This window comes from Nycticebus coucang, chromosome 16 (assembly GCF_027406575.1).
Source record: "Nycticebus coucang isolate mNycCou1 chromosome 16, mNycCou1.pri, whole genome shotgun sequence".
Lineage (NCBI taxonomy): Eukaryota > Metazoa > Chordata > Mammalia > Primates > Lorisidae > Nycticebus > Nycticebus coucang.
Genome location: NC_069795.1, coordinates 38,767,746 through 38,791,538, shown reverse-complemented (window position 1 = coordinate 38,791,538; position 23,793 = coordinate 38,767,746). Strand labels below are relative to the sequence as shown.

At 33.8% G+C, this 23,793-nt stretch overlaps 1 protein-coding gene across 2 annotated transcripts in view; it reads right to left on the bottom strand.

The window, feature by feature from the left end:
* CADM2 (cell adhesion molecule 2) overlaps window positions 1–23,793 on the bottom strand; it is a 1,073,247-nt gene that overhangs the window by 412,373 nt on the left and 637,081 nt on the right. The gene's annotated exons all lie outside the window — the stretch shown is intronic.

Here is a 23,793-nt window from a genome sequence, read left to right as displayed (position 1 = left end):
CAGAATTAACATTTACTGATCACCCTTATGTAAGAGTATGCCATACGCTGTTAGTGTATTCCTTAATTTAATCTCTAGAATGCCTCTAAAACATAAATATTAGCTTCATTTTATTGAGAAGGGAATGAAAGCTGAGAATAAGTGGAAATAAGTATTCAGATCTGGGTTTAAATCCTATCTTTTTGGTTATTTATATCTATGTCACCTTGAATAGGTTAATGAATAAAAATCAATATTGGTTAGAAAAGATCTAAAGAGGGAGATAAAAATACGGATAAGAAGTATAGAAAAGTCTTCAGAGAGGATGTTCCTTTAATCTAACTAAGAAGGAAGAAAAGGAATTTCAAAAGCCAAGAATATTTCAGGAAAATTGGAGTCAATAAACAATGGCTTAGAAGCACTTTGCACTACATCGTTAGAAGTAGTGCAAACATGGTTTAAATAGAACACAGAGACAGAATTAGGAGACGAGACTGGTCAGACTATAATTGATACCACGTCCTATATCTCTAATTCCTCTGTGTTCAGTTTATATTTAATTTATTATACAATAGAGATTCATTGAAAATTCTTGAGCTGAGCCACGAACCGATGAGAGTTTCAATTTAGAGTGATTGATTTAGTTAAGATGTGTGATTTGGATGCAAGTAGGATGTGACAGAACACAATATCCTCATATAGGAAGTGATTGCAATTGTCTGGGTAGACTTTTCATAAATATTTTAAAGCTGTATGTCAAATATTTTCTCCAATATTTTTAAGCTTGTCTAATAATTGGTTGATTTATGAAAGTTTTATTTATTCTACTTTTATCTTAATAATTTTTGAAATGCAAATGCTTTATACAATGAAGAAATTGAAATAAATTAAAAAATAAGAATATAAAAACATTAAGATCATAGTTGCTTCTAATAACAGAAAACATACAACTCCTACTTGATAATTCATATATTCCAGAGCAGGATGTATAAGAAATTTTCAGAATGTCAATGTTCTAAGGTGCAGGGGGAGAATCGATAGGGAACGAAGGGCTTGAATCGAGATAGTGATAAGGAAAGTGAATAAGAGAGGAAGTTTTAGAAAACTATGAAGGAGGCATCTGCTGTGGTTCTCAAAATGGGGTTCCTGGTCTGGCTACGACAGTGCTTACATGGGAAATGCTTAGCATAGAACTCTACCTACTACATAAGCACCTTGGGGAATAGGGCCAAGAATCAGCATTTTAATATCCTTTCTGTTATTCCTGATTCCATTTATAGTTAAACAGTCGCTATACTGAAATGAGTAATGTCTTGGTTGAAGTCATGATTCTTTTACCGACTATCTGATTTTTGGCAGGCAGGTGATTAATATGGGATAAGCTTCAAACTTCCCATCCATAAAGCAGTTATTTCTTAATAAGGATGATGTAAGGACTGTATAAAAATTGTTATGTAAAGTGCTTAGTACAGTACCTGACAGGTAGTAAACGCCAAACAATGACAGTATTAAGAACTGAAAATTTGAAATTTGATGATTTCTGGCTAAGAAATTATCAAGGTGAATTCCTACTTCTAATTTTAGGTTATTAGAACACAGGTGATTGTAACAAAGGGAGATAATATGAAATATGATCTTTCAAAACAAAGCATAAGAATTTCCTTACCACTTCATGATTCTTAGTCTCAACTAACAGCATGATCTTGGACCAATTCATTAACTGATTATTCCTCAATTTTTTTCAGCCATAAATTCCTATGAACAATCTCAGTGATGTCTAAGGTTTTTTTTTTCATATTCTACATTACATGATTGTCTTTCATTTATCATGAAAGCTATCAATTGAAAATATGTCAAATGGTTTATAAAATCAGTGTATGGTGCCCCATGATCACATTAATGTACACAGCTATGATTTAATAATAAAATAAAATTAAAAAAAGAAAAGAAAATTAGGTTTACAGTCTTGTTATTAATGATATAGAGAATATAGGAATTATAAAATATATAACCCCTGGTATTATTATTAGACTTGAAATATCATACAAAAAATTCACTAACCCTTAAGGCCTCCTGTTTTATTTCATCGGAGTGGCAAAAACACACATGGAGAAAAACTGAACATTGAAATGCTGTTTAACTTTAAATTCATGGCCACAAATTTTAAGTGGGTCCTTATTCCACCTAGAATTTCTGTATTACTGTGACATTTGTTTTACCACAGCGTAGATGGCTCTCTAGACCTATTCATCACTTCTCCAGCCTCTATACCTGTTTCACACTATTCTGGCTGACAACCACAGTTCGTAATTTCACTAGAAAAATGCACACTCAGAAGAGAGGTTTTGTAAGCTCTCGTCAACACATCTACTGATGCTTCTGCCCCTATGTGCTGCCTTAACTCTGTCAAGATATTGGAATGATCTCGCCATACTTTTGTCCAAGGCATGTGTTTCTCATGTGCGTTAGTTTCCATCCCCCTCTTGCCTACTCAAGGATATCACTCCAATAATTGTCACCTGTTACCATCACAGCAGCACATTTTTCCTCTTATACCCATTCAGCATAGAACCATGATCTTCTTTTCTCTCTTTTGGCCTATTTTCTCCTCCAGTGAACCAGTTTCTCTGCTTCCATACGCTACAAAAACTCCTCAAAATAATTACCTAGTCATTCAGTCTCCAATTTATCTACTGCCATTCTCTTAATCTCACCCTTGTCAGCCATTTGGCATCCACAAATCCATAGAATTGCTCTTGCCAAGGCCATCAATGGTTTTCAGATTGCTAAAACTAATGGTCAACTCCCACCATGCTTCTAACTTAAACTACAGCAACATGTAACAATACCGATCCCTCATTTCTGTTTGAAACACTTTCTTCTCTTGGATTTTAAGATTTGTGACTCCTGATTTTCCTAAGGTACTTTTTTTTTTTTTATTTGCTGGTGTGGGTTCATCACCCAGATCTATCGTATTCCAGGACTTGAGACTGCTTCTCAAAAATCACTCTGTAAGTGATAACCTACATATGCTCATAAATTAAAAAAGAATCTATATTCTAATTATTTCCAGGTTTATCTCTCCATTCATGACACTTCTCTGAACCCAGACTTATATACTCAGCATGTTCATTTGGATATTTAATAAGCATCACAAATCTCAATTGTCAAAAACTATTGATCTTTCCTACTACTCCCACAGTCTTCTCAAAAAACAACACATCACATTCTCATTGTTTGAGGAAAAACCTTCATGTCCTTTTAGCTCCTCTTATTCACTCATATACCACAGCCATGCCATCAACTAATCCTGTAGGTTTTGCCTTTGGAATATACCTGGAATGATGCCATATTTCACTGCTCCACTGCCTTTTCTTTTGACTGAGACACTATCACCTGTCATCTGCTTATTTCAATAGCCTTTTTAATGGTCTCCCTACCTCTCTCCTGCTGGTGCATGTTTTCCCTCAATATATCCACTAAGAAGATGGTAATATGGTACCTGTGTTCAAATCCTTCCCATGGCTCCCTATCTCACCCACAATAAAAGCCAACATTATTCAATGATCTCTAACATCTTCATTTTTTTTGTTACTCAAAGCAAAATCAATATGACATTGTTAAACATACAGACTAGCAGGCATATCCCAGATCTTTTGAAATTAAATTTGCCTTTTAAAAGATTTCCAGGTTATTTATATGAATATTGACCTTTGGCAAATACTACCATAAGTAAACTTTCCCTGTCTCCATTATGATGTCATTTTCTACCACTTTCCTCCAATATTCTCACTCTGTTACCGGCACCATACTTTCCTCTACCACACACTCTGTTTCTGGCACCAAGATCTTTTGCTGTTTACATGTATGACCATATTAAGAGCTTTGTATTGATTGCTTGGCACAGCCTGAGTGTCTCAGTTCAACAGTCAGTAAGGAACTGAATCATACTAATAATCACCACAAGTGAACTGAGAGGCGGATTCTTCCCTAGTTAAGCCTCGAAATGACAGTATCTAGCAAAGCTCTTAATTTTAGCTTTATCCAATACCTTGAATCGTGTGACCTACATAAACTGAGCCTAAATTCCTAATCCAATGAAAATGTGATAGAATGAATATATATTGTTTTAACTCACTGACTTTGGGGATAATTTGTTATAATGCAATAGATAACTAATGCAGATATCATATGCTGACTTGCTTCTTGAAAGATCATGACTCAATTTATTTACTTTCTAAATAAGAGCATGGGGAAGGGATGAAGGGAGCTTCCCCTGCATCACTGGTTCCCAAGGCATTTACCTTTTTATTGCGTAAATAAGAGTAACATCTTAAACTGTTTTTTGTTTATATTTACTCAAACCAAGTGCCTAGATTGTATTATACAAACCAAAAGTGTAGCCATAGTTTAGGAAAAGGGACAGTAATAGACTACAGGAAATCTGTCATAGATCAGTATGAATTGAACTTACTTTAAGGATGAGCAAGATTATATAGAAATTTAAACAATCTCTAAAGTAGACAAAACAACTAAAACATGTTATTGTATTTCATTTTTTCAATCTTAATTATTAAAATCAGTAATTGTTTTTCTATATTCTTCTTTCTTTTTACTCTTATTGAAGCAGTCTTTATTTCCTTCCTAAAAATAATTTTGATCAAACATTTATTTTACCAAATTCTTTCTTCTTAATCGACTATATCTTTTTATTACCCAGAGTATATAGCATGAAAGTAAAATTACTGTTGTAAAATATTTAAGGGCTGAAAAACAAAATGGGTAGATTAGAACTCTACAAACACAAGTCTAATTTGCAACTTGCTTGCTTCCTTGTCATTACTCTTGTGAAGTGACCTTTATTTTGATCTGCAGGCATCAGTAACTGCAGGAATAGTAATGGGCCATTAATGTTGACTCCTACTTCAACAGAAAATGTTGCTTGAAATTTTTAGAATATGCTAAATTATTTCTTATTTGACTTCTTAAAATAAATTAAATAATTTCATACTTGTGCTATGGTGGTTTATGCACAAGAAACTTTGCTTATGTTGCGGCCTGAAGAATTGCATCAAAATAAATTATTTCCCACTTTCTTGTTAAAAGTTGTTCAAACCACAATTCATGACCTAGGTGGACCACACACAATACATTTTTGAGGTATGAAAACATGCAGAGAGAAGATGTACTTTGACATTGATTTCAATCAAGCCATCTGCATGCATTTATTGCACCTAGTATATGCAAACCATTGCTACAAAAGCGAGATCTACAAAGAATTATATAATGTGGTTCTCCAGAAAGGCATCCTTTTTTAGAAAATTAGCATTTATGGTGCTTATAAATTTAAACAAAATACATATTCATTAAGCACTAGGAAGAAAATAAATCACCTGTAATCACATCATCTAGACTAGAGTAGGGGTTCTCAAACTTGAGTGCTCCACGTAATCACCTGGAGGGTTCACAGGCTTATTAGTCTCAGTTGCAGGGTCTCACTCCCAGAATCATTTCTATTCTGATTCAATAGAAATCATTTGTATTGTTAAAAATTTCCCAGGTAATGCTGATGCTACATGTTCACACTTTGAGAACCACAGATAGAGAGAAATTAGATTTATCATTTTGGCATTTATCTTTCCAAGGATTAAAAAGAACTGTGTATACAAACAGTCATACATTTACACACAGTCACACATGCTTATCAGTATCAGCATGTAGATAGAATGTGCAGTTGAAAAAATAGCTATCATAAAGAGCAGAATATGACAAATTAATCATATAGAATCAGAGCTACATTAATTCACAGAAAAGGATGAGGAGAAATGAAGAGGTTTCACAGAGGAGCTGCAACTCTGACCAAGTCCGCAAAGGCTTTAGAATAACGAATGCACAATGGCTCTTGATTGCTTCCTTGGTCTCCTTATCATCCTCTCTCCTCCCTAATCCTCACCCTCACACTTCCACAGTCTTGGTTGGCCTGTTGTATAAAGTGACACAATCTCTTCTGGCCATAGTGGATAAGTAACTAACCAAATGAAAACTGGTTCATCATTGGACTGAGCCAACTGAATCTTGGAATTTAAACCATGAGATAGAGCATGAGTGAGTTCATATGTTAATACCTCATTTACGCCAAAGGCTGAACTCATGACTAGAGAATCCTGATATTCTTGGTGATATAAAAAATATCTTGGGAGCAGCGGCTGTGGCTCAAAGAGTAGGGCACCAGCCCCATATGCAGGGGATGGGGTGAGGGGGTGGCGGGTTCAAGCCCAGCCCTGGCCAAAAACTGCAAACAAAAAACAAAAAAATACTCTGGCATCTGCCTTGGATAAAGTCCATTGTTAAGCCTTTCCTTTAAGTCCATGAGATCCGAATATTGTATAAATATCCTTTATCTCAACGTAATTTAACTATGTTTCTGAGTTTTCTCACTAACAGCACCTTAGAAGAGTGATATTCAGAATTGTATGGATTGAAGAACACAATAAAAACTAAATATTACTTGCTTTTAGAATGTTTTCTTCAAAGTTTTCAAATATAAGTGTTATAACTTAGAGGACAATAGACTTTAAGTTAAAAATTCAGAAGCCATACATATGTCAGGTTCTCCTTTGTAGCTACATTTCTATTTTATAAGATAATTAATTTAGAATGATCAAGTACTCTAAAAAATTTTCAGTAAGTATGAACACATAATTATTTATTCATAAAAGAAATAAAAGCAACTCTCAAGAAACAGAAGTATTCTCATTAGAAAGTAGAGATAACTGTTGAAATGACCATTATAAGAAAAATGAAGTTAATCTCCTCTCTTAAGAGTCAGTGGAGTATTCTAAATTCAAATAACACTTTTTGCAATGTACTCATCTAAATTGTTTTTGTTATTGCTTTAAAACATAATTTTATTTGAAATGATGTCAATTTCCATTAAAAAGGATGGTATACTCTAAAAATAATTTATTTACTCCACCTAGTTAACTTCTCTTCCTAAGTAGAGCACAAGAGTAATTTGAAAAAACATAAATCACAAATACAGCCATTTATTTCTTCTTTTTTACATGACTTCAAATCCAGTGTGGCAGGGGGAATAAAAGAAGATTTTGATAAATCTGAATATATGAGTAAAAATGTAAAAACCTAAATTATAGTTCTTGGTAGAAGATTCATTTCTATGAATGTTATATGGCTTTCAAAAAAAGAAAAATTCAGAAGTTCATCAAAAGAAAAGATACTAATACTCTGTGTGTGTGTGAAACTCAACTATCTAGGTGAAATCTCACTAATAGAGAAAAATTTTCAATGATTATTGAACTTTCTCCAAAATCGACTATAATATTAATCTACAAAAACTTCCTTAATCACACTCCTAATAGAGTTCAACAAAGTTATATGACCCACATAATAAATGATTTTAAACAATATGGAAAGGCATATAGAATCAGGGTTAACTTAAAGACTCCATAGCTTTTTTTTTTTTTTTTTGGTTTTTGGCTGGGGCTAGGTTTGAACCCACCGCCTCCGACATATGGGACAGGCGCCCTACTCCTTGAGCCACAGGCACCGCCCAAGACTCCATACCTTTACACTAGTATTTTAGCTACCACATCTTATTCAGAGGTATTATACTACTATTTCTTACTTCATTTGCATTCCTTTAAAACTTTTCTGGTTCCCAGATGCAGAAATTTGAAAGCAAAATAATAAACAACCTTCAAGAACAAATTAAAACTGCTACATAAATGAAGTAAATGCTAATTACAACACTCAGCTGTTCAAAGACAAGAGGACAATTAAAACATCACAATAATGTCTATTTAAAGATTATTTTAGTAATCACTATTTGACATACTAGCATAACCTGTGTACTACCTAGTGATAATAGTGAGACGTTAAATAGGAAAAATGTGCTATGTCAATGAAAGTAATTGAAAGTGAAGAGATGGAAAATTTTAATTAACTTTGTGAACTGTCTTTGTCTCTGTCAATTACTTAAATTAGACCACAGAAACATGCTAAAAAAAATTGTATTCAAGTTTAAACTAAAGTGCTATGAAATAATTCCTTAATTGGAAAGAGGTAAATTAGTTCAATAAAAATTTACCTATTGGGTGTACTGAGCCCTATTCTGGTGACAAGCGAACTATTATGTAATGACTTCAGCATTATATAATGTATCTGTGTAACAAAACATTTTAACCACCTTAATATTTTGAAATTAAAAACATAAACTAAAAATACAGATTAAATGAACAAAGAAATACATAAAAGATATTATGGAAATAATAGAAGAAGATTGAATTTTGCCCAGGAAGGGCCTACGGGTACATGACCCTTAATAAACTAAGTTCTAAATCAATTCCTCTCTTTTATTTTTGTTGGATAGAGAATATGGGTCATATTTGATATATAATGACTGAAAATATAATTACATAGCCTTGGAGTTTTTATTTTTTTAGTAAGTGTAGGTCATAGAAATATTTGACTATAATTAGCAATCTCAATACTTATAAAATAAAACTGCATCTCAACTATTTTTAGCCTGTTGTACTATGTGGGGATATGTACAGAATATATTTAAAAGAAGTTTCCTAAAAATCAATTGGAAACAGGCAGCCTACATGTATTGATATATATCCTTATTATTCAAAATCATAAACTAAGCACCCATTCTGTATCTTAAGAAAGAGGCCAGGTTTGAAGTCAGTTACTAAGGAAACACATAGCAATGCTATATTCCAGAGGAGAAGAAAATTGAAAGGTGTAAGTATTTAAGTCTGAAATTCAAAATAATATTTTATTTCAGGTGCTATCTTTAATGACAGGGAATGATCCACTAGAATCCAGACTGGTCTTGAGTACCTTAACTGAAAGTCTGCAAACATAATGTATTAGTCATCTAAACACTTAACTTTTCTAATGCATGAAGGCAGAGGTAGTTCAAACACAGTTCTAAAAGAGCCACAGTAAGGAGTATCTCTAGGGTTAAGAATGCTATTCTATGTTGTGATTGCTTTTCCAATGTATTTTCTTGCCTCACTATCCCAAGTTTAATCTTTCATAATAAAGTTTTTCTTTTGTTATTTCATTTCTTTCATTTAAAGGCCATTGTGTAGTGTATTATCATTAAAATAGGGGAAAAGTATTATATCCGTATTTTAAAGATATTATTAACATTTTTTACATGTTTAGTTTTTAAAACTTCATTTCAACCAACACTTACTACTTTTCAGATTAATTTTAGCAAACAATAATTTTGGTATAAAAACATTTTTCAATCAAACCTTTACTCTCTAAATTAAAATATCTTTATAATAACCTGAAAAAGCACACATATCCTTGATACATTTCTATCATAATTCCTTTAATAACAGGGCTCATAAGATTAAATTTACATTTATTTTTATGTAGAAAACAAAGTGACAAAACTGGAGAACTATTCATTTGCCTCAAAAGTCTAATGTATTTAAAAGATTTTTTTTTTGAAAAAAATCTATGTAGATGTTTCTTTTATTGTATTACTTTATTCTATTTCAATCTAAAAAATTATCTAAAATTCATTCAAAATGTAGCTGCTTTTATAAGTACTCTAATAGTTTTGTCATATTTCTGAAACTGATTTTTATTTTAAAAGCTTTACTTGAGAGAATGTAAAAATAAATGAAAATGGACACTGTGACTTAGAACTATAATCTCTGCTTGCTAGGAGAATTGCTTGAGGCCCAGAGTTTGAGATCAGCCTGAGCAATGCAGTGAGACCCATTTTGACAAAAGAAAAAAAAAAACAAAAAACAACTAACCAATCATGGTGTTCCAACTGCAGTCACAGATACTTGGGAAGCTGGGGCAGGAGGATCCTTTGAGCCTGGGAGGTTGATGTTACAGTGAGCTATGATCATGCCACTGTACTATAACTCTGAATGAAAGAGATAAGACCTTGTCTCTAAAATACATAAATAAAATGAGAAGGGGGAGTAGATTTTTTTGGTATCAAGTAAGAATGAGCTATCATTCTACTTTTCCACAACTCAGAATTCCAATTTCATTATCAGAAAGCAATGTCTGAATGTATCCCATGCGGTACTTTATAGTTGAGAAAAAGTGAACCAGGCAGGAATGTCCTTACAGTTGCTATTTTTAAAATCTCAGCTATGTTGAAATCTTAATTTTTCAGCTTTTAAAATTGTTATGCACCTCTGCAAATAGAATGTATAACAAATCATTTCATGAGGAAAATCCTTATTTAATAGCACTACTGTTCCTGGTGAGCCAGGGAAAATCTTTTTCTGGGTATAGAAACTACATGTTGAACCTCTTGGCTTTGCCCAAGAAGAGATGAATGAGCAAACGACCAGACAAATAGATGACAGACAGTAATGAGCCATCAGTTTGGCAATTCTTGACACTTCAGAATTATAGGAGCATATAATTAAAATGACCCTAACACCCAATGTGACTCCTATTTGGGAACAGGGGCTACAAGGAGGTAATAGAAATGAAATGAGGTCATGAAGGTGGGTCCCTAATAAGACTGGTGTCCTCATAAGAAGAGGAAGGGTCTATCTCTATCTCTATCTCTATCTCTATCTCTATCTCTATCTCTATCTCTATCTCCACACACAGGAGAATCCATCTGAAGACATAGGGAGAAGTTGGTTATCTACAAGCCAGGAGAGTAGAAAGCCCTCACCAGACATCAACCCTGGTAATATTTTGATCCTGAATTTCCAGTCTCCAGAGCCATAAGAAAATTAATTTGTGTTGTTTAGGCCACCCGGTGTGAGATAAAAGAGTCATGTAACGATGTACTAGCTTCCTTTCACTGAATCTTAAATATCCAACAATTAAGCGCATGGATTAACTCACTTTGCAAATCTTTTCTATATGGGAATTGAAAAAATCCTGGATATACCTGACATCCGTGATTAAACAATGATGCCACCTATATTGAAAAATGGTCCTTAATGCCCAGGCATGGTGGCTCACGCCTGTAAACCCAACACTCTGGGGACCTGAGGCCAGTGTATCACCTGAGCTCAGAAGTTTGAGACCAGCATGAGCAAGTGCAAGATCCCATCTCTACTAAAAATAGAAAAACTAGCCAGGTGTCACGGTGGGCACCTGTAGTTTTAGCTACTCAGGAGGCTGAGGCAAGAGGATCTCCTGAGCCCTATGAGTTTTCATTTGCTGTGAGCTAAGATGCCACCGCACTCTACCCAAGCGACAGAGTGAGATTCTATCTCAAAAATAAAATAAAATAAATTTTTAATTTATTTTTTTATACAATTTATTTTTTATACAAAATAAAATATAATTTATTTTATTTTATACAATGTTAAATTGTATCCAATTTATTAGATTAATACAACAAATAATAGAAAACATTCTTCTCAGAAGAAAAGATAATGTGTTCCCCAGTAGTATCACAAAGATATAAAGAATTCAATCAGGTTTAGAAAATATCTACAGTAGTGGACTCCCTTTCTGCCCCAACATAGTATTTTTCACTGTTGCAGGAGTATACACAATTCCCCTCCCCCATTATTTAAACTGAATAAACTCTAATTTTAGTAAATCAACTAAAGAGCTCATCAAGTTTTGATTTGCTAATTACTTCTCAATTTGATTAGAGCTGGCAGCTAATCATCTCTGGAAATTTAAAGTCAATTTTTCACTCATATTTGCAAATCAAGAAAGACTTCGATGTACAACAAAATTGGGAAGACAGCATAAAAGTTCTTTGTGTTATAACAAAGAATTAATTCTACTTGTTGCTACAATTTTGACAAAAAAGAAAATTTTTCTAGGATGCTTCAACAAGTTGAATAAGGCATTCAGTGTTTGATCTTGTGCAAGAGGGGGGAAAAAGCAAGCTAGTTTTAGACAATTTTGTGAAGCAGCTCACGTGGAGACAAGAAGCGTACATGCTACATTAAACAAGCACAATACAATTCAAAATCACAATCCCATTTTTATGGTCAACAGTAGTTTGCAGAAGAAATGTCTGCCAAGAAATTGAACCATGAACAATCAATATTATAATTGTTTTTCCAATTAAAGCCGATTTTTTATAATACATTGAAGAATTATTAATATATCCAAGACAATATAGCCTTGAAATATATGCCAAGGTAGGAAAAATAATGTCAAAGTCATTTAAAATTCAACAAGAGACAACATTATGGTGAGAACACCTTGAAAAAATAAAGTGAGGCAGATATAATATGTTGGTTCCAATTTCAGTGAAAAATGTCTTTCATAGTCATTTTCTAAATACCATATTTAAATTGTACCCTATAACAAAGTTTCTTCTATCTTTGTCATTTTTTTCTCCCATTACAATTATATAACTTCAAACTTGCTTGAATAATGAATCTTTTTATGAGATATTTTATCATAACTACTGCCTCATCAATAGCATTTTCAAGCAGCATCATCACAGGTAAAGTTATATAAAATTTGGATAATTATCTTGCAAAATTAGGTTACTGGAGCAAATAATAGGCACTTAATTTTTTCCCGAAAGCTTAACCTTCTTAATTGATTACATTTTCAATTGAATGTATTTTCTCATCTTCATCTAATTCCAATAAAAAGTGGCAATTATTTCTTTACTCATTTTCTTTTTTAACTTGCCATTCTATTCTTCCTTGCTACGAAGTTAATTTTTTTTATTTACTTCCATTTTTAGCTTTTTTTGGTATTATTTTCCTTATAAAATACTTTAAGTGGCTATTTTAGCTGTAAACCAGTAAATCTTATGTTTATCACGCAAATAATATCTTTACTATGCCAAATCTGGCCTTCTTTCATAATTTATCTGTGAATTCCCTGTTGAATATCCCAATCTAAGCAGAAATTAGGGAACAATATTAAAAAATGCAACGCTTCCTTCTCAGTAGGAGGAGACACTCCACACAACTTGGCAGAACACACACTGGTCTGCCAGTAATCTGTGGCAAATGCAAGGACTTTTCCTCTCCTTTTATGTATCAATTTCCATCTGAGCTCTGTGAAGTGGATTTTGAATTTCTGTTCTGAAGGTCAACGAGATGGAAAGCCCTAGGGCGGTACCAAGTGTGTGCTCCTCGGTGCCTTCATCCCGGTTACTCCTGTCCCTCAGAGGCTCAAAGGACGAGCATTCCTAATGTTAGATATAACTTTTCTAAATAAGAACTCCAAACAATAGATGATGGGAAAAAATAATCTATCGAGACTAAGAATTTAGGCTGCTTCAAGTGATTCCACTCTTGTTAGAAAATGTTCAGCTCTAATTGCTGCCTCTTTCACATGAGAACTGGTTCTGAAGAACTTATTCTGTAAGCCAATATATTGTGAAATTTTCTTACTGAAGTTCTGTGATGCTAGGGATGACAGTATCCGGCAGAAAGAGGTGTTTTATATAATGGATGGTTAACTGAACTGGAAAAACATTTTCTGTTACTAGTGTGATAGATATATATATTTTAAAAGCAGCAGCAGTGTGCAGGTATAAAAGTTGAAATGAATTAATGCAATACAACATGTTCATTACATTTAATGCAGTGGTCAGAGTTCAAATTTAAATTCTAACATGTCTAAGTTATAAACCTGGGACTCAGTAGCTGAGTGGATATTAGGGCTGTGATCACAGGCAAATTATTTAGTTTGACTTTTCAAATGACTTTCAGTTGAGTTGGAGTAGAAAGATAAGAGAATATAGATTAAGCAAAGACTAAGATGGTGTAAGCCCATCTCGGAAGCCAAGGAGAAATGTAGCTCAAAAATTTCCTTAAATTCCAGAACACCCTTAGAACCAAGACAAAAATCTTAGTTTGGACATTTGTGACCATCATGCTGAATTTCGGCTACAAATTCTAAATTAATCTCTTTGCCAATAATAACCTTTTACTCATATATTCTCTAAAGTACTGTCAGAATGATCTTTATCCTCTCCCGGATTTCCTCTGCTGATACCTCGCTTCCCTCAGGAAAACATCCAATTTCTTTAGTATGGTTGAATCTCTTCACAATATGGCCCCAAACTGCTTTACCAGTCAGCCAGGCTGACACAAAAATCCTCTTGCTTTTGAGACAACTAATTTGTTAGTGTTCCCTAACAATGCCATGCTTTCATACACCTTCACCTCCAAACTGATTGCTGGCATACTGACTCCTTCCTCCTCTCCAGTCCTGGTGAATACTTTGTTATAAGATGAAGTGCTTGCTAAATGTCATCTCTTCTTTATAAACATTACAACCTCTCCCATAATATACTTTTCCATAATCTTCAAAAACCATTCCTACTTATGAACCTGATTATACAAGGGTACGTAAGCCCGGAATCATTTTTTAAAGCAAGGATTGTGTTTTTCTCGTACATTCAACATTTGAAAACTTGCATTTGGTAAGACATTATATTTAGTAGTGCAAATTAAAAAGAGAGAGATTTCAAATGTGAAGTCTAGTGGAAGAGAAACAGAGACGAAAACAGCTGACTGCCATCCTTGGTGGTTACTATCATGGTAGTGAAATGCACGGGGGACTGTGGGAACACACGCAGAGGCAGAAGACCGCTGACTGTCCCTGAGGAGGACCCTGAAGAACAAGGTCCCCGCAGAGAAGCTACCTCGCTGCCCAGCACTGAGTGGGTGCTCATTAGACATGTTCTGAATGAATTAATCAATACATAGATAAATGGTAACCTGGATGCCACATTTATATTTTACGTCAAAGTTTTGCTTTCTCAAGATTTTGGATCATAAAGAGATTTAGAGTTCAGGCAGAAAGATTCTCTTTTCCCAGTCGTATCCTTCTCTGATTCCGTGTGTCATGCCCTGTTAGGAGTCCCCGTGGTCCCTGCGCTCTCCTATCTTAATAACTGAGTCAAGAATCTAGCAGCCTCTGTCCCGCCCCGAAATCTTCCTTCCTTTGAAAGCATCATTTGCCACCGTATCAAAATCTGCTTTGAAAGCACATGAGGAAAAACTTATTCATTCCAAATTACCAGTAAAATAACATAAAAACATGCCTTTTAATTAAAGCCAAATTAGAAGGCAAGTGATAGACCGATTTGCAGTTTCCATAAAAATAGAGGAAGATAGTCAGGCACCATGAAGGAACAATATGACAAGCAGAGAATTCTACAAGTTCACTGAACTTGAAACTTGAAATAGTCAATGGCACGTGGTAGAGACAGAGGATTGCTTCACTAAGTCAACACTTTTCCTATATCTGCTGAAGGTTGGCTCTAGATTTCATGCACGGTGCTACATAGTAGCACCTATATCTGCTGAAGGTTGGCTCTGAATTTCATGCATGGTGTTACGTAGTAGAGCAAACCCATGAATATAGTGTGCAGAGCAGTATGTAGGTGACAATCATACCTAGGTCCCTTTTCAAAATTCCTAGTGATTGTAAACTATTTTAACACATCTTTACTTTTGCGTGTTTCAAGGATATCTACTCATTTCTTCTATTATATTTTAATAGACTTCAAACTGAAAAACTAAAAGAAATTGATGTATAAAAGTTTTGAGATCATAACTTTTTAAAACAAGCTATCAATTTGTTTTCAAAAATTCAATAAACTGAAAACTTTTTGGTTCTTATTTACACTTTAAAGGAATATACTCTGTAATGTCTACCTTTAGAATCATAAATATTGTTACTTTAACAAATGATATAATTCTTTTTCTTCTCCATGCTAAAGAAAAATAGAGAGAAGGAGACATACTTGCATTTGGGAAAAATATTTTGGAGGCTACTATAGAAAAAAACCAGCATAATATTTTTTGTTTTTGTCACATGTGCACCTGTAATTTGTAATTTGTTGATGCTATATTTTGAGGTTAAAGAAAGAAACTAGAAAAAAATATTTCCTAGAAAGAAGGAAACATTCAGGGAAGCAAAGTATGTGTGGAATAATTAAGGCACCTGAAGCAAATTTTAAGAAGCCTCCAGTAGCATTTTCAAGTTCTACTTGTTTAAAAAAATAACCTTAGTAAAAGAAAAAGTAGAAAACATTTACATTAAAAATGCTGCTGGATACATTCTCTAAGCATAGTGTAAGCATATTTGAAGTTCACAAAATTTAAAACATTTATACTCTGTGAATTTCTAAAAATATTACCTTTAACTAGTTCATGTAAATATGTAAAATCTCTACTTAGAAAGAAAATGCTTCTTGTCCTAAACATCATAACTTTGGCCAAATAACAAACATTCAATGTTTGAAAATATATTTTGAATGTTTCTAAAACTTTACTTGTATCTATTCTCAGCAGATATCTATTTTGGGGGAAATTTAGGAAATGTAGAAAGGAAACATTATACTTTTGAAAAATGACCAGAATTAGAGAAAAATTCTTTATTTATAATGAGTCTTTTAACATACTTTGAAATTCATGCATTTTACCTAAATGCTTCAGGTATGACATTCTCTTTACATGGAAATATTCTATAGAATATTCTCTCCAGTGAAATTTGAGTGCTCAGTGACATCTGTACTACCTACATATTCAATTAAGAAATAGTAATGATGGTTGTAAATCATTACTTTCTGAACGTTTTTAATGTGTTAAGGGAGTTTGTGCCTCAAAAAGGCATGTTTCTGTCACTTGTATTCTTTGGAAGTATTTATAAAATTATATACCCCTTTATTCATATAAATAGGAGCAACAGATATAAGATAAAAAACAAGAATGTGGGATGCCTTTGGTTAGATTTAATTCTATTTTGCTAGGAGTGTTGATCTTGCATTATTTTCAGCTAAGGTTTATTATAAATTTGTCTTTCCCCCATATGCTACTCACCCTTGTGAAAGCAATCTTGAATGGCAGGGAAATCATGGATTTTGAAATCCAAAGACACACATCTGAGTCTTGTTATTGCATTCAATTCTTAGGTGCTTTTGGCTAAATTATTGTCATTTTTTTGGATATTTCATCTCTCTTCTGAGAAACAATAAGCTTAATATCATTTTCCTAAAGCTTCTATGAAAATTTGATGCAAAAGAAATTATTCTAAGTCCTAGAATGTATGAAATGCAAAAAACATGATTTCAATGAAATTAAGTAGTAATTTTTAACTTAATTTTTATTAAATCATAACTGTATACATTTATGGTGTACAATGTGATTACTTGATACACCATGTGGAACTCTTAAATCAAACTGATGAACATAACCATAATCTCACTTATTTTTTGTGGTAAGGCATTTATATATACCCTTAGTTGTTTTGAAAGTTACCCTTGCATTGGGCACATTAGGTGAGATCCCACCAAATACCCTCCCTCCACTTGCCCTCCCCCGAAGTAGCAATTTTGATTGGTTGATGTTAAAATATAGATTATAAAGTGTGATTTAATATCAACACGAGGATTTTTCTTTGCATTTCTTCATTTCAGAAAATATAATTTTTAAGCATATGTGCTTATTTCACTGAAATGAGAGTACATATGATTTAGTCTTTGCCATGTAATTTACCACTGAAATAGTACCAAAAAGAAGAGAGTGCAATGTTAGCATTCAGCAGTCAAGGCAATTGTTGGTTATTCTACCTATAAAGTCTTTTTTATATTGAAATAAAATAGGCATTCAATAATTATTTATTTAATGAACTAATAAATAGTTATATATTGCTCAGCTATGGAATGCATTCCAAGACATGAATTATTAGCCAATTTCTTTGTGCAAACATCAAAGAGTGTACTCATATAAACAGATGTCCCAGGCTGCTACACATCTAGGCTACAATATACAGCCCATTGCAACTAGGCTACAAATCTGTATGGCATGTTCCTGTCCTGAATACTTCAGGCAATTGTAAAACAATGGTAAGTACTTATCTGTCTTAATATATCTAACCATTAAAAAGATATAGTTTAAAATATGGTATAAAAGACCAAAAAAAGTTCACCCATGGAAAGCACTTGCCATGAAGGGAGCTTTCAGGACTTGAAGTTGTTCTGGTTGGGTCAGTGAGTGTGTGGTGAGTGAATGTGAAGGCCTAGGACTTGACTGTCTACTACTGGAAATGTCATAAACACTGTGTGCTTAGGCTATAGTAAATTTATTTCAAAAATTTTTTCTAATAATAAATGATGTAACTTTTTTTTTTTTTTTTTTTCAGTTTTTGGCCGGGGCTGGTTTTGAACCCACCACCTCTGGCATATGGGGCCGGCACCCTACTCCTTTGAGCCACAGGCACCACCCCAATAATAAAACTTTTTTAACATTACGAATGTTTTAACATTTTTTAAATTTTTGATTCTTGCACTAATATGTAGCTAAAAACACAGAAACATTTATAAAGCTATGAAAATACACTTTCTTTCTTTAATTCCTCACTTTATAAGTTTTTTCAATTTTTAATTTTCTTTTTGCTTTTTAAATTAAAAGAAAAAATTACTTTTTATATCCTAAAATAAATTCTGCTTGATATAGCTTTTAGCTCATTATTACACTAAAGTAACAAGAAAAAGATAACACCAGAATAGCCAAAAAAAACCCTTTAATTTAAAAACATTTTCCTTTACTCGTGAGACTTGGAACAAGCAAAATGTTGAACAGATCAAAGAAAACATTTCTCTAAAAATTCCTATAGTGGAGAACAGTCTTAGGAATGATATCAAAGGTATAGTCTTTAAAAATTAGTGTACTCATTTGTGGTTACTGTGACTAGCCTTTAGAACATTTCCATTTACTTTTATTTGTAATGGCATTTTTACCCACTTCTAAAATATTTTACCATGCAGAACAATGGGAGCAGTATAATAGAGTAGAATACATCAACAATTGGGTCAAGGGGACGCCAGTTCTCTTCCTGGATTGCCTCTCATGTCTGTGTTCCCAGGAAATTATTTGTGCATCAGGCATGATACTATCCTGACATTTTTATAACATTGTGTTTTTAAAAAAGGAAGAAAGATGGTATGGAGTTTCAGAGTAAGCTGTAAAGGAAAAGAAGTATCGCCAAGTCCCTTTGTTTTGTCACCAGCATTCATTTAAGCCCTTAGTACAGCAATTCCCAACCTGTGGGTCGCCACCTGCAGGAACTGCATTAAAGGGTCGCGACATTAGGAAGTTGAGAACTACTGCTTTAGTATGTCACAAGTACTATCCAAAGTATTTCTTAAGAATTAAATAATTTGATTCACACAACATTCCGATAAGAACTGCAATTATCCCTATTTCACAGATCAGGAAACAAGGGCCTCAGGTTATCAAAATGAATTGTTAAATACACATAAGTGCATGTACATATTTTTAAGAACAATTTTAATCTCAAAGTGGTTTTGATTTGCATTTCTATGATCGTTACAGATGGGGAGCACTTTTTTCATGGGTTTGCTGGCCATTTGCCATCTATTCAACACAATGCTGAAACTAGTAATTAATAACTACAGGCCCACATGACAGAAAAAGACAATTAAATCCCAGAAGTGAGAAAGGAGGAGGAGAAAGGTCTTTGGTAACTTCCCCTCTAACAGGAGTGTGGAAGACTTTCTGGGTGAAGGACTCAACAGGAACTGCCCAGAATTCCTGGCTCCAATCTGTATCATTTTTTAAATAGCTGGGACCTCATCTTACAAATCCAAACAATTAACCTAATCGTACCTACCTGCATGTTAATCTAAAATTTAAAAAAAAATGAATCTTTTGTTTCAAAATTCAATGTATGAACACAGAGATTCTATAGAATTTTTTAATTTACGATGTCGTTCCTGTCATGAAATCTTGTCTTATCAGAAAGTTAGCAACTTAAAATTACAAATTTATATTCAAGATGATTGATACACCATGCCACATGAAGAACTTGCCAAATGTGTATCTGCGATAGATGTGCACACATACACACAGAAATTACATTAGTCACGAAGAAAAGAATTCTTCAGAGCCCCATATGGTAATTATTTTAGGAAAAACTGTTTGCAAAATAGCCAAAGAACATAAAAGTGCACTTGCTCAATATATGTTTGACAGAAACTTCACAACCTTATGACATATATTGAAATACAGACTATTTCTTCTCAGGAAAGTATTTAAAAAATGATACAGATTGGAGCTAGCAATTCTGTGCAGTTACATGTACTTTCTTTTAAAATTAGGCAATGTCGTGAGTTCAGTACTTAGCCCACTAATCCCATAAAAGACACCTGCACAGGGAGCTAAGGCAAAAAGGGTTTGGGATTCACATGTTTGAAGTTCATTTCATAGATGAAGCAAAATGTTCCTTTTGAAGCAACTTGATCTGAGAGCAGAGTGGTAGCGTATTTTTAATACTTTACTGAAAATATTTGGGCTTGTAGCTAGTTACTTCATCTGTGCTCTCCTCTCCGGCTTTTCTGAAAGCCGGTCTAGATTCTTGTGTGTGTGCCAAAAGCCTGTGCAGTCTCAACACAGTCAGACCTCTCACTTAAAAAGCACTGGGATTTGGCCAAAAATTTGTCCTTTCTGTATATGTTTTATTACAAAATTCTTATCATACTCTCCCATAAATACTTTTTGGGGAGTCATACTTAATTAAGACTTTCCCTCATTCTCGTTATCAAAAAATCAGGGAGATGGGTATCGCCTCAGTGGGAAGGGAGCCTGCCACACACAACCAGGCTGACAAGTGTGAACCCAGCCTGGGCCTGCTAAACAACAATGACAACTGCAACAGCAACAACAACAAAAAATAGCCGGGCATTGTGGCAGGCACCTGTAGTCCCAGTTCCTTGGGAGGTGGAGGCAAAAGAATCACTTAAGCCCAAGAGTTTGAGGTTGCTGGGCGCTCTACCCAGGGTGACAGCTTGAGACTTAGTTCCCCCCCACCCCCCAAAAAAAAATCAGGGAGAATTGGCAACATTGGTACAACTACTGTTAGCTGTTTTATCATTCACTTGAAAGGTCTTTGAATGGATTTAAATACATTTGAAAATATTTCAACTATTTGGCCTCATTTTTTACTTTTTAAAAAACCTATTATCTGTACTTTTTTTTTTTTTAATGGAAAGTCATTCTGACAACAGTGATTGGCCCCATGAAATAGAAAACTGAGATTCTACGAAAAACAGGATTACACACATCACTGGTTCATAACCTGGCTGCACATTAAAACTTTCTGGGAATTTTAAGAAAGGACTGATGCTCTTCTCTGAAAACATCAGATCTAATTGGCATACGATGGGAACTGGGTATTAATGTTGTTTGTGCCCCTGGTGAATCTAATGTGTAAAATGGAACTTTATCACCAAATTAACTGGTAATTTAATATGGTTGGACCTTACAGATGATCTCATTTTCATCTCAAAACCACTATGTTTCATAGTATTCTGATACAAGCATTATTATCTCCATTTTCCAATTTAGATAAATGACTCAGCCATCACACTAAGTCATGTAATCAGAAAATAGTGGTGCCTGATTTGAAAAATACTAATATCATCAACGAATGATGCATCATCTTCAGCAAGTTGGACTTGCTAAAGCAGGAGTGCCATAATCACATAGGGGAATGTTCCAGAAAAATAAAAGAAAGTTAGAAAGAAAAGGAGCTTATCTTGTTTCATTTACAGCTTTACAACTAACAAAGTAATAACTAACAAAAAATTAGATAATGGTAACAATCAGGGACAGATAATACTCAACCATAGATAATATGATTAGTCAAGATTTAATTCCCAAAAGGAACTGAGTAAATTGTATTTATTGATATTGTTCCTAGCTTTGGAATTGTCTACAGTTCTTGTCAATAGATTAGATGAATAGCAAACATACTCGACAATAATTTACTATACCAGTTTCTTAAGATTCTACACTGTGTTTCTGAGCATTGCCATCTGAATTAAATATTTTAATAAAAACCATACTCAAATTATTCTATTTTCTATTAAGTTTTCATCTAAAATTGTATGCTAGCTCACATTAATTTTTTATACAAACACCACCTCATATTTTCAAGACATCAATTCAATCCAATCTTTCATAAAGAAAAGTTGTGTTTCTACTGTGACTCTAAACAAATGGTGAACTTGGAGCTGGTTGTAGGCATTGGAAATTTTCCAAAATACTCACAAAAATGCACAGTAATGACCCTAATGAAATCAAGACATTTACCTTCTGGGAGTCACTGAACGGTTTGCTGTCATGGATGTAACCTAAATTTAGCTTTTTATAATTTCTACACTTAAGGCTGAAATTACAAACCATATGGTGATAACGAGAATTGGCCATATATTCAAGAAGCAGCCAAAAATTTTTGCTTATTTCGGCCAACAAAAGACTCCTCTATAAAGTATCTGGTCACAAAACAACTCGTCAAATGATACATTATTCTGACTTTGGTATTATTGTTCATTTTGCCTACTTTATATTGGTCGTCATTTCACTTTTGTAAAGAAAAATTAAAACATTAACAAAATCAAAGCTGTAACATGAATTTTCAAGTCTTCGAACTACAGGGCTAAACTCCAGTCTGTCTGCTGGCATTTGGCAAGTAATAATGGGGGCAAGACATGATTGCAAGAGGGACTTTACCTAACAATTGCAATCAGTGTAACCTGGCTTATTGTACCCTCAATGAATCCCCAACAATAATAAAAAAAAAGAAATAAAAGCAATTTTCATGGGATTGAAATAACACCACTATCATCTGTTGAGATTTAAATTGTGTAACATTTTGACAAAGTTATGTATTTTGATTAATATTGATTGTTCAAAAAGCCTACTGTTGTCTTTCTACTTTTAAAAATAATATCCATCATCTAGAAACTAGGCCAAAAATTATTTAAATACACTAAAATTTAAATAAACCTTAACTTTTCTTCCTTTAAAATGTTTAAGCAGCCAAGCATACACACCTATAAGAAAGTAACTGTTTGAATTAAAAATTATTTTTAGGAAGAGACTATCTAAATGTTTCCTTCTCTTCTGAGCTTTCCCATCTATATTTTTAGGTAAGTTCACTGGCTGGCTCAAGCTGAAGTGACATTTGTCTAAACTATGGAAGTTCTTATAGCTTGCCCTTTTGCACATTGGTGAAAAAGTTACTTTAGTACACAAATGTTAATATTTTTGCTTAAATGTTATGCTCCATGGAGTAAGAATATCAACAGATTTTCATTACATTTAGTCATTTGTTTTCAGTACATGTTTATTGAATTCTTATGTGTAGCTGCTGTTCTAGGTGCAAGAGATACCGTAGGGAGCTTAAGGGACTGGAGATAGGGAGAGATACTTTTCATAGAGTGTTCAGGAATATTTCTCTGTGCTGGGCATGGTGGCTCAAGCCTTTAATCCTAGCACTCTGGGAGGCCCAGGTAGAAGCCCTCTAGCTCAGGAGTTTGTGACCTGCCTGAGCAAGAGGGGGACCCTGTCTCTACTAAAAACAGGAAAACTAGCAGGGTATTGTGGCGGGCAGGAACCTGTAGTCCCAGCTACTCAGGAGACTGAGGCAGGAGGGGCTCTTGATTTCAGGAGTTTGAGGTTGCTGTGAGCTAACACACCAGGGCATTCCAGCCTGGGGCAAAAGAGTGAGACTCCCTCTCAAAAAAAGAAAAAAAAAAAAAATAGAGCAATGATATTTTAACTGATACCTGAAATGAAGACTGAGCAATAGTTTGAAATGAACTGTGGTCACTTTCCAAAGGCTAGAGGGAACAAAATAGTAATATGTGGTGAGTTTGGAGTTTTTGAGAAATAAAAAAAGGTCAATTTGACAAGATTGCTTTTTTTTAACCTAGAAACGAATTGTTAAGAAATGTAGCCAAAGAAGTAAAATATTCCCAGACATGCCATGTGGGTACAGGAAGGAGTTTGGGTTTTTTCCCAAAATGCAGTAGAA